At 39.0% G+C, this 14,499-nt stretch overlaps 1 long non-coding RNA gene across 1 annotated transcript; it reads right to left on the bottom strand.

Moving 5' to 3' along the window:
• Positions 1-10,524: 10,524 nt before the first annotated feature.
• On the bottom strand, positions 10,525-13,498 carry LOC135643221 (uncharacterized). Its single transcript, XR_010498176.1, has 2 exons — positions 12,838-13,498; positions 10,525-10,827 (listed from the first exon to the last, which is right to left on the bottom strand). It is a non-coding gene; the product is annotated as an uncharacterized LOC135643221 (long non-coding RNA).
• Positions 13,499-14,499: the final 1,001 nt, after the last annotated feature.

Here is a 14,499-nt window from a genome sequence, read left to right on the forward strand (position 1 = left end):
AAACTCCCCCTATCAATATGCCATATTGATAGAACCTTTAATTCAAACTAAATTCAAGTCATTGCAATATTCATCATGAATACTTGCAACACGTCAACATGAACATATGCATAAACTTTATGCATCACATGTCATGTCATCAACATACTTCTCCCCCTTTGTCATCAACAAAAAGGAGAAGTATCACAATTAATCATTTGTGTGTGATATTTGTTCAACTCATTGCATGAAAATCATAATATCAAGTTTTATCATCATGCAATCTTGTAGCTAGAAGATTTAGCAAGTGTTACATCATGCTTAGAACATTCATGCTATCAAGTTTTAGATATGCAAGTTTTATAGCATATAAGATAGCACTTTTGGTAATGTTCAAGATAGCAAGTTCTACATCATGCAAGCTAGCAAATTAGAGATGTTCAAGAAGGCAACTCTTGCTTCTTGAAAATTTTGCTCACTTTGCTAGATGCGCAAGTTAGCATTTTTGCCTCTTGAGATAGGCAAGATAGCACATTTGCTTCTTTTGAGATAGCAACTTTTTGCTTCTCTTTAGACCAACAAGCTAGCAATTTTTACGATATACAAGTTTCACAATATATAAGCTAGCAAAAATTTCGAAAGCAAATGCAAGATAGCTTTCTTGTGTAAGCTCATGATTCTTGCTTCCTATTGCAATGTGCAAATTGTAAGTTTTGCTTCTTAAGATATTCAAGATAGTGATGTTCAAGAAGACAATTTTTCTTCTTGAAATAAGCAAGTTAGCAATCTTTGCTACTTAAAATAGGCAAGCTAGCAATCAAGTTTTTGCATCTTCTTGACTTGTACAAGCTAGCTATCTCCCCCTTTGTCATTGTAAAAAAGAAAGAGAGAATACAGTTTTGTAGTTCTCTTTTCCTTTTACAACGATTTCAAAATCATGACAAATGATGAATAATCAAGTTATGAATGTCAAGACAATTTTTCATCATGAATATTTTATCATTGCATGCATCATTATTGAAGTATTACATGCATGATATCATATCACCATTCATAATTACATTAATGTTTCAATATAACAATTTCTTCTCAAAATGTGTAACTTGGCACTCATAGCATTTTAAATCATGATTTACATTATATGCAATACATCACATCATAATTAGAAAGCACAAGTATTGCATGCATAATTGCACATCATAAATGTTTCATATCATGATGGTATCAATTTTGTCAAATTATGTCCTACCATGCATGATCAAAACTTCTCCCCATTTTATCATTGAAAACAAGAAGAAAGTAGGGGGAAGAGCATAAAAGTGTTAAATATTTCAATCATTTCAAAGCATTTACATCATAGATCAAGTCATGATTCGTGATTCATCATAAAGCAAGTTAGTTTTCAATCATCACATAAGGCTTTTAAGGAATTTTTGAAACATAGAAGAATGATTAATTTAAGCATACAATGTTTCAATCCATGAATACCACAAGATATTATTTGTGACTTCAATTTTGCAAGATCAAGATTATGATTTAGATAAAACTTATTCAAATCAAATCATTAACTTGAAATTCATAATCAAGTCATTAAAATTAATTTTGAGATTCACAAAATATCATGAAATCATTAATCTCGATTAGATGGGAAAAGCATTTTTTTTTTTTTAAGAGATTCTTTTTCATCTAAGCATGCCTTAGTCTTTATATGCCAAATTAAGATAAGCATGAAAGTTCAAGACATAAGGCAAATAAATCTTGTATTATGAAATATATGATATCAAGGCTCATGATTCATTCGAAAAGATATAGTACAAAGAGCAACTTGAAACATTCTTATCAAGATCACATTTTAAAATATTCCAAGTTTCAAGATATCAATATGACACTTCATTGAATTGCATTTCATTTGAAGAAACCCTTTTTGATAAATGTAGGGAGCATAATGAACGATCTTGATTTATAAAGAGCTTCATGTTATAATTATCAAGATCATGATTATGATTATTCTCTTTAGTAAAGAATCACAAAAGCACTTTATTTTTGCATAAGAAATCTCATTGTATTATGATTTATAAATTCTTTTTCTGCACATGAATCATAGGAGATATGAATGTGAAACAAATCTTTGCAAGCAAACACACTATCATTCATATTTCAAGATGAAATTTATAAGCAGGAATCATTTCATCAAATCTATTTTAGAAAAATATTTTTTATAAGTGTATAAGAAAATCTGATTGTTAGGATATCAATTGTTAAGTGAATCCGAGAATGAAATTAACATTTTCATATATTCAGACATGATTTTTGCTATAGATCTTGAAATTAAATCAAGAAGATTAAACAAGCTCATGATCATGGATAACTTAAAATCTCATGCATAAAATTGTTAATAATCATTTAATATTACATCTTTATGCATTACTTTAAATCAAACGTGATTTCATTCAACAATGTTAATCAAACATGATAAACATTATTACTTCTTAACCATGATCAAAATCATTTTATTTGTTTATCATGCAATATTATCATTTTCGAAATTATCAGCATGATCATAATTTTTTGTATTTTTATTTTTAAACATGTAATTTTCAAGAAAATTAATTCTAAAAGAAAATATATCATGAAAGCATCGAGTAATTTTAAAATAAACCAAAGGCATTTTAATTACCTCAGTGTCGTAGGCTAGTAAGGCGTAGTTTGCCGCCTTGCTTTTGTTGACTTTCTCGTCTTCAGATGAGCTCGATTCATCCCAATTTTTGTTCTTCTTCTTGCGTTTAAAGCAAGTAGTTCCATTCTTTTTGCTTTTTAATTTTCGTTTCATTTGTAGTTTAAGTTCACCATCACTTGAGCTTACGCTCGAGTGGTCTTCAAATGTTCTATGTCCCAAATCCTTCCTGTTCTTTGGAAGGTTGGTTTGTTCATCATTGTCCTCATCACTTGAGTCATCGCTCAAGTAGCATTCATTTGTCCAGAGTTCCAAATCCTTCCTGTTCTTTGGAAGGTGATTGTGTTCAACATGTTCATCATGTGCATTGTGCACCATTTCATATGTCATCAATGAACCAATTAGTTCTTCAAGTGGTAAGTTGTTTAGGTTTTTCGATTCTTGAATAGCAGTTACTTTTGAATCCCAAGTTTTAGAAAGTGAGCGCAAAACTTTGTTAACGAGTTCAAAATCCGAAAAGCTTTTACCAAGTGATTTTAAACCATTGACGACATCCGTAAAACGGGTGTACATGTCAACAACGGTTTCGCTTGGTTTCATATGAAAAAGCTCGAAATCGTGTAGTAAAATATTAACTTTCGAGTCTTTGACTCTACTAGTTCCATCGTGCGTGATTTCAAGAGTGCGCCAAATATCGAAAGCCGTTTCGCACAAAGAAACCCGATTGAACTCGTTTTTGTCCAAAGCGCAAAATAAGGCATTCATAGCCTTTGCGTTTAAAGAAAAATACTTCTTCTCTAAATCCGACCATTCGTTCACCAGTTTAGAGGGAACTTGAAAACCGTTTTCAACGATATTCCATAAATCCATATTTAGAGAAATTAAGAAAACTCTCATTCGAGTTTTCCAATAAGTGTAGTCCAATCCGTTAAAGAAAGGTGGACAAAAGACCGAAAAGCCCTCTTGAAGAGCCATTTCTCTCGGGTGTAAATCCGAAATGAGAAATACCCTGCTCTGATACCAATTGTTAGGATCTAGAGCACTAAGAGGGGGGGGGTGAATTAGTGCAGCGGAAATCTTACAGCAATTTAAAAACCGAAAGGTGTGTTCGTTCAATAAAATCTATTATGATGCAAAAGCCGATTCACAGTTTGTATTTAAGCGCAGTTTGCGTCTAAGCGCAGATTGCGTCTAAGAGCAGTTTACGTCTAAACGCAGTTTGCGTCTAAATGCAGTTTTACGCCTAAACGCAGTTTTACGTCTAAACGTAATTTTACGTCTAAACGTAGTTTTGCGTCTGAACGCAGTTTTGCGTCTGAACGCAGTTTTACGTCTGAATGCAGTTTTGCGTCTGAACGCAGTTTTGCGTCTGAACGTAGTTTTGCGTCTAAACGTGGTTTTACGTCTAAACGTAGTTTTGCGTCTAAAAGCAGTTTTGAACCTTGAAAAGCGTTTTACGTAGAAAGCAATTTGCAGTTATAAATGGAATCCGAATGTAAGCGTAAACTACAGTGTGAAGATCGTACGAAAACACGATTTACGTTTGAATGCAGATTCTGAAAGATCAGAGCTTAGAAAATCGTTCGTAAAGGCATAGAGGGCAGTAGCAATGTAGGAGGTTTGCAGTAATGATAAAGTGCTCAAGGTAAAAGCAAACCAGAGATTTAGAGTGGTTCGGTCAGTCTTGACCTACTCCACTTTTGGCTTCCTCCTCCGACGAGGTCACCGACGTCAACTAGCTGCCTTCCTTCAATGGGCGAAGGCTAACTGCCCTTTTACAGTTTCTCTCCTTTTGACAGGCTCAGGAGACAACCTTTACAGATCCTTTCTCTCCTCTCTTTACAACTGAAGACTTGAAGAACAGAAGGAGGAGAACTTTAGGACTTTACACAAATTTGAGCTCTTAGAATCACTGAAAAGATCAAGAATTCGGTGTGGATCTGTGTCCTTTCAGTGTTGAATGGGTGGGGTATTTATAGGCCCCAACCCAATTCAAATTTGGAGCTCAAAACGATCAAATCCCGGAATTTCGGGATCAGGCGGTTGCACCTCTTGACTGGAGAGGTGGCACCGCCTGGCAGAGCTCGAAGACTAAGCCCAGGCGGTTGCACCTCTCTGTCAGAGGCGGTTGCACCGCCTGAGTCTGTGTCACGACCCTCAAAATATCCATGATTTTTTAAAATTTTCGTCACAGACCAATCCAGGATCCAAACTAACGTTTGAGGACACTGAAAACATTCTATTCATATTCATATCCATAAAACCTGTGCAGTTTATAATCATATATCACATCACTCAATAATTCACATTTATGGCAACCCAAGCCAACTTGACAAACATGAACAACATTTATAAATCCACAAGCTAAATAAATTATACAATCAGAACTCCAACTATTCACCACAAGTTCATATCACCATAAATTAGACTTAACATTCTGAAATTCCAAATAAGAGAGATCTCCTAACACTTGGACATAGTATATCCATTTCGGTTCATCGACAACATTTCATTACATACAAGACATACTTATACAACAATATCGTAATAACCAACCAGACTTGCCCATTATTCTGAATAGCTATCCACTGCCTCAGCCCAAATCAAACATCTCGAAGAGTGACAAGCTGACCTGAAAGATTTATATAACAACGGAGTGAGCCAACAACGGCTCAGCAAGTGACAAAGCATATTCAGAACAAAAGGAACGGTTTCAAACGAGTAAGGTATCATAATGCAAGGCAGAATACAAGAATTCTCAAGGATACCATCTCAATAGATACCAAATCATACGTATCATGTCATTCAAAACATATTTGATCCATAACGAATGGGGCATAGAGTAATTGGAACATATCAATGGCAGATAGGACATTTCAGAACATATCAGTTCATAACAAATGGAGCACAGAGTAATTGGAACATATCAATGGCAGATAGGACATTTCAGAACATATCAGTTCATAGCAAATGGAGCACAGAATAATTGGAACATATCAATGGCAGATAGGACATTTCAGAACATATAAGTTCATAGCAAATGGAGCACAGAGTAATTGGAACATATCAATGACATATGAAATGTTCCGGAGCATATCAACAGCATATGGAACATTTCGAAGCATATCATCAGTGAATGAAGCATTTCAGAGCATATCGAAAACAAATATCGTACAGAAGCTCAAACGTCGTCTTTGACGTTGCAAACATATCAATCTTATCCAAAGCATGTACAGAAACACATAACCAAAGCTCTGGATATCATATCAAACATACAGAAGGTGTAGTGGGATCTCAGTCAGAATGTGATTCATCCATTTCTGAATGACCACCTGACAAAAGTCTCCCACGTCTGGGAGCTCCATCCACCCACGTCTAGGTGAAGTCAAAGGGGGCCGGCAGAGCATCGCAGGCTCTAAGCAATATCCCACATAGCGGGACCCCACATAGCGGGCAAATAAGCGCATACCAGAATATCCCACATAGCGGGACCCCACATAGCGGGCAAATCAGCGCATACCCTTTACCATTTCTGGCAAAGGTCCAGACAATCCCACACACCAGAGTACAAGAGGACAGTTTCAACAATAAGTAGCATATATCGGAAGCACACGCGGAACAACAAACGTACATGTGCCTTTACGAGTCAATCCGAAGTAAGCAATAATCTTTCACAAGTATATTCAGATTTGAAGGGAATTGAAAGCAAGGGCACATATGGAATCCAAGAAATCACAAATAACTCAATTCAATAAGAAGATTTGATGAATTCAATGTCCAAAGGAATGAAACTGGAATAGGCACATATCGAAAGCAAATGCGGAACAATAGGATATACATGTGCCTATATGAGTCAATACGATATAGCATAAACGTTACACAACAGTTTTCAAGAATGCAATAATTTTAAGGACAAGAGCATACAAGAATTCAAAGTAGTAATATAAAGCTCAATTGAATAAGAAGGCTAAAGGATATCAATTTCCAAAGGAATGAAACCAGAATATGAGAAATCGACCAAAGCTCGATTTCTGGCAGAATACAGAAGGCACATTGAACAAATGATTCAAACTATCAATCGTGCTCCAATTTACTCAGAAATAATCATTGGATAATATTTTCAGATAAGACAGGCGTCATATGAATTGAACTGTCCAACAGAGAGAGTTACAAATAATTTGGTAAGCAAGAGTCATAGAACAAAATCTCTGTTGGCAGAATTCATAATGTCAGATTCAACAGATAACTGGGCAGGTGTTTGGATTCCAAATATTTCAATCCATATATCAAAGAAAGGTCTACGAGTCTAGTTTCCAATGAAATCAGTTTTGAACAAATCAGAGTTTCCACAAAGTCTTATAGGCAGTTCGGTATCAAAAGATCAGAATCTCAAAAGTTGCACAGATTCGAATCGTTACATGTAAACAGGAGATATAACAAATGCAAGGCTAGTACAATTCAAAGTTCCTCATAATCAAAGCAAATGTAGAGATGAAAATGGCAGTGGGGAAAGATCAGGATACTTGCAATAAGACATATAAGAGCAATTATAGGAAAAACGATCAGGGAACTTGCAATAGAAAGGATCGAAACAAGTGGGAAACTTGCAATATAAAGGATTGAAACAAGCGGGAAACTTGCCTTTCAAAGATTTCGATCCGAAGATCCAAGGAAGGTGCCAGCCCAAATCCTTCTACTTTTTCTCCGTGTCCTCTCTCTGTTTCGTTTTGTGCTCCCGTTTTCTTCCTTTCTCTTCTTCTTCCTTTCCTTCTCTTCTTTCCCAGCTGCATGCTGCAGTCGCAGCCTCAGCCACGGCCACAGCCTTTTCTTCCTCCCCTGCTCATCTTCCTCTCCTTCTTCTCTTCCAACTGCAGCTGCCATCGCCGCAGCCGCAGCCCCTTCTCTTCTTCCTCTCCTTCCCTTCTTCCTTTCTCTTCTTCTTCCTTTCCTTCTCTTCTTTCCCAGCTGCATGCTGCAGTCGCAGCCTCAGCCACGGCCACAGCCTTTTCTTCCTCCCCTGCTCATCTTCCTCTCCTTCTTCTCTTCCAACTGCAGCTGCCATCGCCGCAGCCGCAGCCCCTTCTCTTCTTCCTCTCCTTCCCTTCTTCCTTTCTCTTCTTCTTCCTTTCCTTCTCTTCTTTCCCAGCTGCATGCTGCAGTCGCAGCCTCAGCCACGGCCACAGCCTTTTCTTCCTCCCCTGCTCATCTTCCTCTCCTTCTTCTCTTCCAACTGCAGCTGCCATCGCCGCAGCCGCAGCCCCTACTCTTCTTCCTCTCCTCCCCTTCTTCCTTTCTCTTCTTCTTTCCCTGCCACAGCTGCAGTTGCCACAACCGCAGCCGCAGCTACTTTCTTCCCTTCTCCTCTTCCTTTTCCTTCCTTTCTTCTTCTTCTCTTCTTCTCCTTCCTCCCCTTCTTCTCCCCGACGTCACCCACACCCTCTCCTCTGTTTCCTCTGCAGGAAACAGAGGTATCACAACCTCTTCCCCTCTCTTTTCCCTCTTCTTCTCCTCTTCCCTTTTCCTCCCCAACCCCACACACCTCCTCGCTGCAGCCTTGCCGCAGCTATCCTCTTCTCTTCTTCTTCTTCTTCTTCTTCTCTTCTCCCTCTTCTTCCTCTCTTCTTCTCCCCACGCCCCACAGCTTCTCGCTGCAGCCCTCGCTGCAGCCACCTCCTCTTCTTCTTCTTCTCCTTCTTCTTCTTCTCCTCTTCTTCTCCCCACGCCCCACAGCTTCTCGCTGCAGCCCTAGCTGCAGCCACCTCCTCTTCTTCTTCTTCTCCTTCTTCTTCTTCTACTCTTCTCCCTCTTCTTCCTCTCTTCTTCTACCACTCTCCTTCTTCTCCTCACGCCCCACCGCTCTCTCTGTTTCTGGAAGAAACAGAGTGCGTGGGAGGCGGTGGGATAATACCGAATTTTCGGTTTTCCCTTTTTTTTTTTCTTTTTTTGCAACTTAGCAGTTTAGTCCTTGTAATTTCTATATTTACATATAGGTCCTCCAATTTACATATAAATCTTTATTAATAATTTTTAAAAGCGAGGGATATTACACTCTCCCCCCCTTAAAAGAAAATTTAGTCCTCTAAATTGATCATAGCTCAATCGATGAAAAGATGAGGATTATGATATCTTTATTTCCTCCTCCTACTCTTAAATAGTTTCATCAATACAATACAATTACATAATTATCCACGAGTGACCGAAATATTCTCCTCCTTGATCCTCAATAGACGGTAACCCGACCTTCAATCAATTTCTAAAAATACTTGCGTACCCTGTAATTAATCGAGCAAGTCGTTATTTCAGAAAATACTCGTTTTTGATGGTCACCTAATTCAACTGTCTATAATCATTACAAAGCCTCAATGTTCCATACATTTCTTTTAACTAACACCGGAGCACCCCATGATGAAATATTAAGCCAAATAAAATCCTCATTTAACAATCCTTATAGTTGCTTTTCCAATTTCACTTACTCAAATGATATCTTTCTGTAGAGAGGCTTAGATATTGGGATTATCCCAAGGACCAAATCAAAAGCAAAGTCACATTTGGAGGTAATCCAAGCAAGTCATCCTGGATACATTAGGCAAGGAGATAAATCATGTCCCATACTCTCAAAGAAAAAGATCGACTGATCAAATATACAAAAAGTGATCATTTGTTATATATCAATCCATACTGGTATGATAAGAAGATGGCCAATCCATACCAAGTATAATATCATAACTCCAAATCTCTAGGAGAACTAAATCAGCAAAAGTTCAAGTTCTCCAATAAGAATCAGACAAGAGGACCAGATTCAACTTCGTTATCAAAGAATCTCCAATGATCGTATTTACTTATAGCACATAATGTAGTGGTCTAGGTTGAATACCCAAGTGATAAGCAAAATATAACGAATCAAATCGTAGATTGGACCCATGGTCGAACAAATATTTGCATTCTTTCATAACCATGCATAATACCTTTGGCCACTAATTCAGAAGTTTCAGAATCATATTCAGTGATAGCATACACTCTTACATGGGCTGATGATTTAGGAGGCAGTGACTCTTTCTTCTTGTTCAAAGGGCAAACTTTTATTTTATGATCCAACTTTCTACAAGCAAAATAGACTCCAATCACCCGAAAACACAAACTTGTTTCATAATTTAACTTGTAATTCACACATGATTAAGTCTTTGGTGGTGACTTTCCTTTTCAAATCCAAATGTCTTGACCCTCTTGTCATTACTTTCTGATTCATTTCCAATCATATTCTTATTGGTAAGCTTGTCCTTATCATTCTTGTCACTGATCTCCAAAAATTCTTTTCATTGTTGCCAATAATAATCAGCCTCTACTTCCAATATAAGGTGGCAAAAGAAATCTTTTGATCATCAAAACAATTTTGTACATCAAATATCTTCTCTGTTTGCATCATTCATTTTTCTACCACCAATGAAATTAGGTCCACCATGCTTCCGCTGCGCCACTCTGATTCAATATCCCCAATCAATCCTTTCATTCCCCTTAATTAATCAGAAACAATGAAATAGGAGGACCAAATGTCCTCATCATCCCAGATTCCTAAAATACATCAAAGAAAATTTCCACCAATCACTATAGTTCATTAGACCTCAATATATTTTGCACGTCAACATATCAAATATTTCAGTAATCCTCAAACAATGCTCTGATACCACCTGGGTCACGACCCTCAAAATATCCATGATTTTTTAAAATTTTCGTCACAGACCAATCCAGGATCCAAACTAACGTTTGAGGACACTGAAAACATTCTATTCATATTCATATCCATAAAACCTGTGCAGTTTATAATCATATATCACATCACTCAATAATTCACATTTATGGCAACCCAAGCCAACTTGACAAACATGAACAACATTTATAAATCCACAAGCTAAATAAATTATACAATCAGAACTCCAACTATTCACCACAAGTTCATATCACCATAAATTAGACTTAACATTCTGAAATTCCAAATAAGAGAGATCTCCTAACACTTGGACATAGTATATCCATTTCGGTTCATCGACAACATTTCATTACATACAAGACATACTTATACAACAATATCGTAATAACCAACCAGACTTGCCCATTATTCTGAATAGCTATCCACTGCCTCAGCCCAAATCAAACATCTCGAAGAGTGACAAGCTGACCTGAAAGATTTATATAACAACGGAGTGAGCCAAAAACGGCTCAAACAAGTGACAAAGCATATTCAGAACAAAAGGAACGGTTTCAAACGAGTAAGGTATTATAATGCAAGGCAGAATACAAGAATTCTCAAGGATACCATCTCAATAGATACCAAATCATACGTATCATGTCATTCAAAACATATTTGATCCATAACGAATGGGGCATAGAGTAATTGGAACATATCAATGGCAGATAGGACATTTCAGAACATATCAGTTCATAGCAAATGGAGCACAGAGTAATTGGAACATATCAATGGCAGATAGGACATTTCAGAACATATCAGTTCATAGCAAATGGAGCACAGAGTAATTGGAACATATCAATGGCAGATAGGACATTTCAGAACATATCAGTTCATAGCAAATGGAGCACAGAGTAATTGGAACATATCAATGGCATATGAAATGTTCCGGAGCATATCAACAGCATATGGAACATTTCGAAGCATATCATCAGTGAATGAAGCATTTCAAAGCATATCGAAAACAAATATCGTACAGAAGCTCAAACGTCGTCTTTGACGTTGCAAACATATCAATCTTATCCAAAGCATGTACAGAAACACATAACCAAAGCTCTGGATATCATATCAAACATACAGAAGGTGTAGTGGGATCTCAGTCAGAATGTGATTCATCCATTTCTGAATGACCACCTGACAAAAGTCTCCCACGTCTGGGAGCTCCATCCACCCACGTCTAGGTGAAGTCAAAGGGGGCCGGCAGAGCATCGCAGGCTCTAAGCAATATCCCACATAGCGGGACCCCACATAGCGGGCAAATAAGTGCATACCAGAATATCCCACATAGCGGGACCCCACATAGCGGGCAAATCAGCGCATACCCTTTACCATTTCTGGCAAAGGTCCAGACAATCCCACACACCAGAGTACAAGAGGACAGTTTCAACAATAAGTAGCATATATCGGAAGCACACGCGGAACAACAAACGTACATGTGCCTTTACGAGTCAATCCGAAGTAAGCAATAATCTTTCACAAGTATATTCAGATTTGAAGGGAATTGAAAGCAAGGGCACATATGGAATCCAAGAAATCACAAATAACTCAATTCAATAAGAAGATTTGATGAATTCAATGTCCAAAGGAATGAAACTGGAATAGGCACATATCGAAAGCAAATGCGGAACAATAGGATATACATGTGCCTATATGAGTCAATACGATATAGCATAAACGTTACACAACAGTTTTCAAGAATGCAATAATTTTAAGGACAAGAGCATACAAGAATTCAAAGTAGTAATATAAAGCTCAATTGAATAAGAAGGCTAAAGGATATCAATTTCCAAAGGAATGAAACCAGAATATGAGAAATCGACCAAAGCTCGATTTCTGGCAGAATACAGAAGGCACATTGAACAAATGATTCAAACTATCAATCGTGCTCCAATTTACTCAGAAATAATCATTGGATAATATTTTCAGATAAGACAGGCGTCATATGAATTGAACTGTCCAACAGAGAGAGTTACAAATAATTTGGTAAGCAAGAGTCATAGAACAAAATCTCTGTTGGCAGAATTCATAATGTCAGATTCAACAGATAACTGGGCAGGTGTTTGGATTCCAAATCTTTCAATCCATATATCAAAGAAAGGTCTACGAGTCTAGTTTCCAATGAAATCAGTTTTGAACAAATCAGAGTTTCCACAAAGTCTTATAGGCAGTTCGGTATCAAAAGATCAGAATCTCAAAAGTTGCACAGATTCGAATCGTTACATGTAAACAGGAGATATAACAAATGCAAGGCTAGTACAATTCAAAGTTCCTCATAATCAAAGCAAATGTAGAGATGAAAATGGCAGTGGGGAAAGATCAGGATACTTGCAATAAGACATATAAGAGCAATTATAGGAAAAACGATCAGGGAACTTGCAATAGAAAGGATCGAAACAAGTGGGAAACTTGCAATATAAAGGATTGAAACAAGCGGGAAACTTGCCTTTCAAAGATTTCGATCCGAAGATCCAAGGAAGGTGCCAGCCCAAATCCTTCTACTTTTTCTCCGTGTCCTCTCTCTGTTTCGTTTTGTGCTCCCGTTTTCTTCCTTTCTCTTCTTCTTCCTTTCCTTCTCTTCTTTCCCAGCTGCATGCTGCAGTCGCAGCCTCAGCCACGGCCACAGCCTTTTCTTCCTCCCCTGCTCATCTTCCTCTCCTTCTTCTCTTCCAACTGCAGCTGCCATCGCCGCAGCCGCAGCCCCTTCTCTTCTTCCTCTCCTTCCCTTCTTCCTTTCTCTTCTTCTTCCTTTCCTTCTCTTCTTTCCCAGCTGCATGCTGCAGTCGCAGCCTCAGCCACGGCCACAGCCTTTTCTTCCTCCCCTGCTCATCTTCCTCTCCTTCTTCTCTTCCAACTGCAGCTGCCATCGCCGCAGCCGCAGCCCCTACTCTTCTTCCTCTCCTCCCCTTCTTCCTTTCTCTTCTTCTTTCCCTGCCACAGCTGCAGCTGCCACAACCGCAGCCGCAGCTACTTTCTTCCCTTCTCCTCTTCCTTTTCCTTCCTTTCTTCTTCTTCTCTTCTTCTCCTTCCTCCCCTTCTTCTCCCCGACGTCACCCACACCCTCTCCTCTGTTTCCTCTGTAGGAAACAGAGGTATCACAACCTCTTCCCCTCTCTTTTCCCTCTTCTTCTCCTCTTCCCTTTTCCTCCCCAACCCCACACACCTCCTCGCTGCAGCCTTGCCGCAGCTATCCTCTTCTCTTCTTCTTCTTCTTCTTCTTCTCTTCTCCCTCTTCTTCCTCTCTTCTTCTCCCCACGCCCCACAGCTTCTCGCTGCAGCCCTCGCTGCAGCCACCTCCTCTTCTTCTTCTTCTCCTTCTTCTTCTTCTCCTCTTCTTCTCCCCACGCCCCACAGCTTCTCGCTGCAGCCCTAGCTGCAGCCACCTCCTCTTCTTCTTCTTCTCCTTCTTCTTCTTCTACTCTTCTCCCTCTTCTTCCTCTCTTCTTCTACCACTCTCCTTCTTCTCCTCACGCCCCACCGCTCTCTCTGTTTCTGGAAGAAACAGAGTGCGTGGGAGGCGGTGGAATAATACCGAATTTTCGGTTTTCCCTTTTTTTTTTCTTTTTTTGCAACTTAGCAGTTTAGTCCTTGTAATTTCTATATTTACATATAGGTCCTCCAATTTACATATAAATCTTTATTAATAATTTTTAAAAGCGAGGGATATTACAGTCTGGCTCGAAGATAGAGCCCCCAGCGGTGCCACCTCTTGACTGAGGCGGTTGCACCGCTCTGCCAGAGCTCGAAGACCGAGCTCAGGCGGTGCTACCTCTCTGTCAGGGCGGTTCCACCGCCCAGTCTAGCTCGAAGACCGAGCTCAGGCGGTGCCACCTCTCTGTCAGGGCGGTTCCACCGCCCAGTCTAGCTCGAAGACTGAGCTCTGGGCGGTTGCACCGCCTGGCTGGGGCGATTGCACCGCCCAGTCTCGCATCCCTGGCGGTTGCACCTCCTGGCCTAGGCGGTTGCACCGCCTGGTGCAATCAGGGTCCGAATGGTTCGCTCCATTCGGCCCAATTTGAATCTTTTCAGGGGCCCAATTGCCCCAAGATTAAGCTAATGGGATCACCTCCCATTTTCAAGCTTAATCATCGTGCTAACTACGATTAAC

This window comes from Musa acuminata, chromosome BXJ3-7 (assembly GCF_036884655.1).
Source record: "Musa acuminata AAA Group cultivar baxijiao chromosome BXJ3-7, Cavendish_Baxijiao_AAA, whole genome shotgun sequence".
NCBI lineage: Eukaryota > Viridiplantae > Streptophyta > Magnoliopsida > Zingiberales > Musaceae > Musa > Musa acuminata.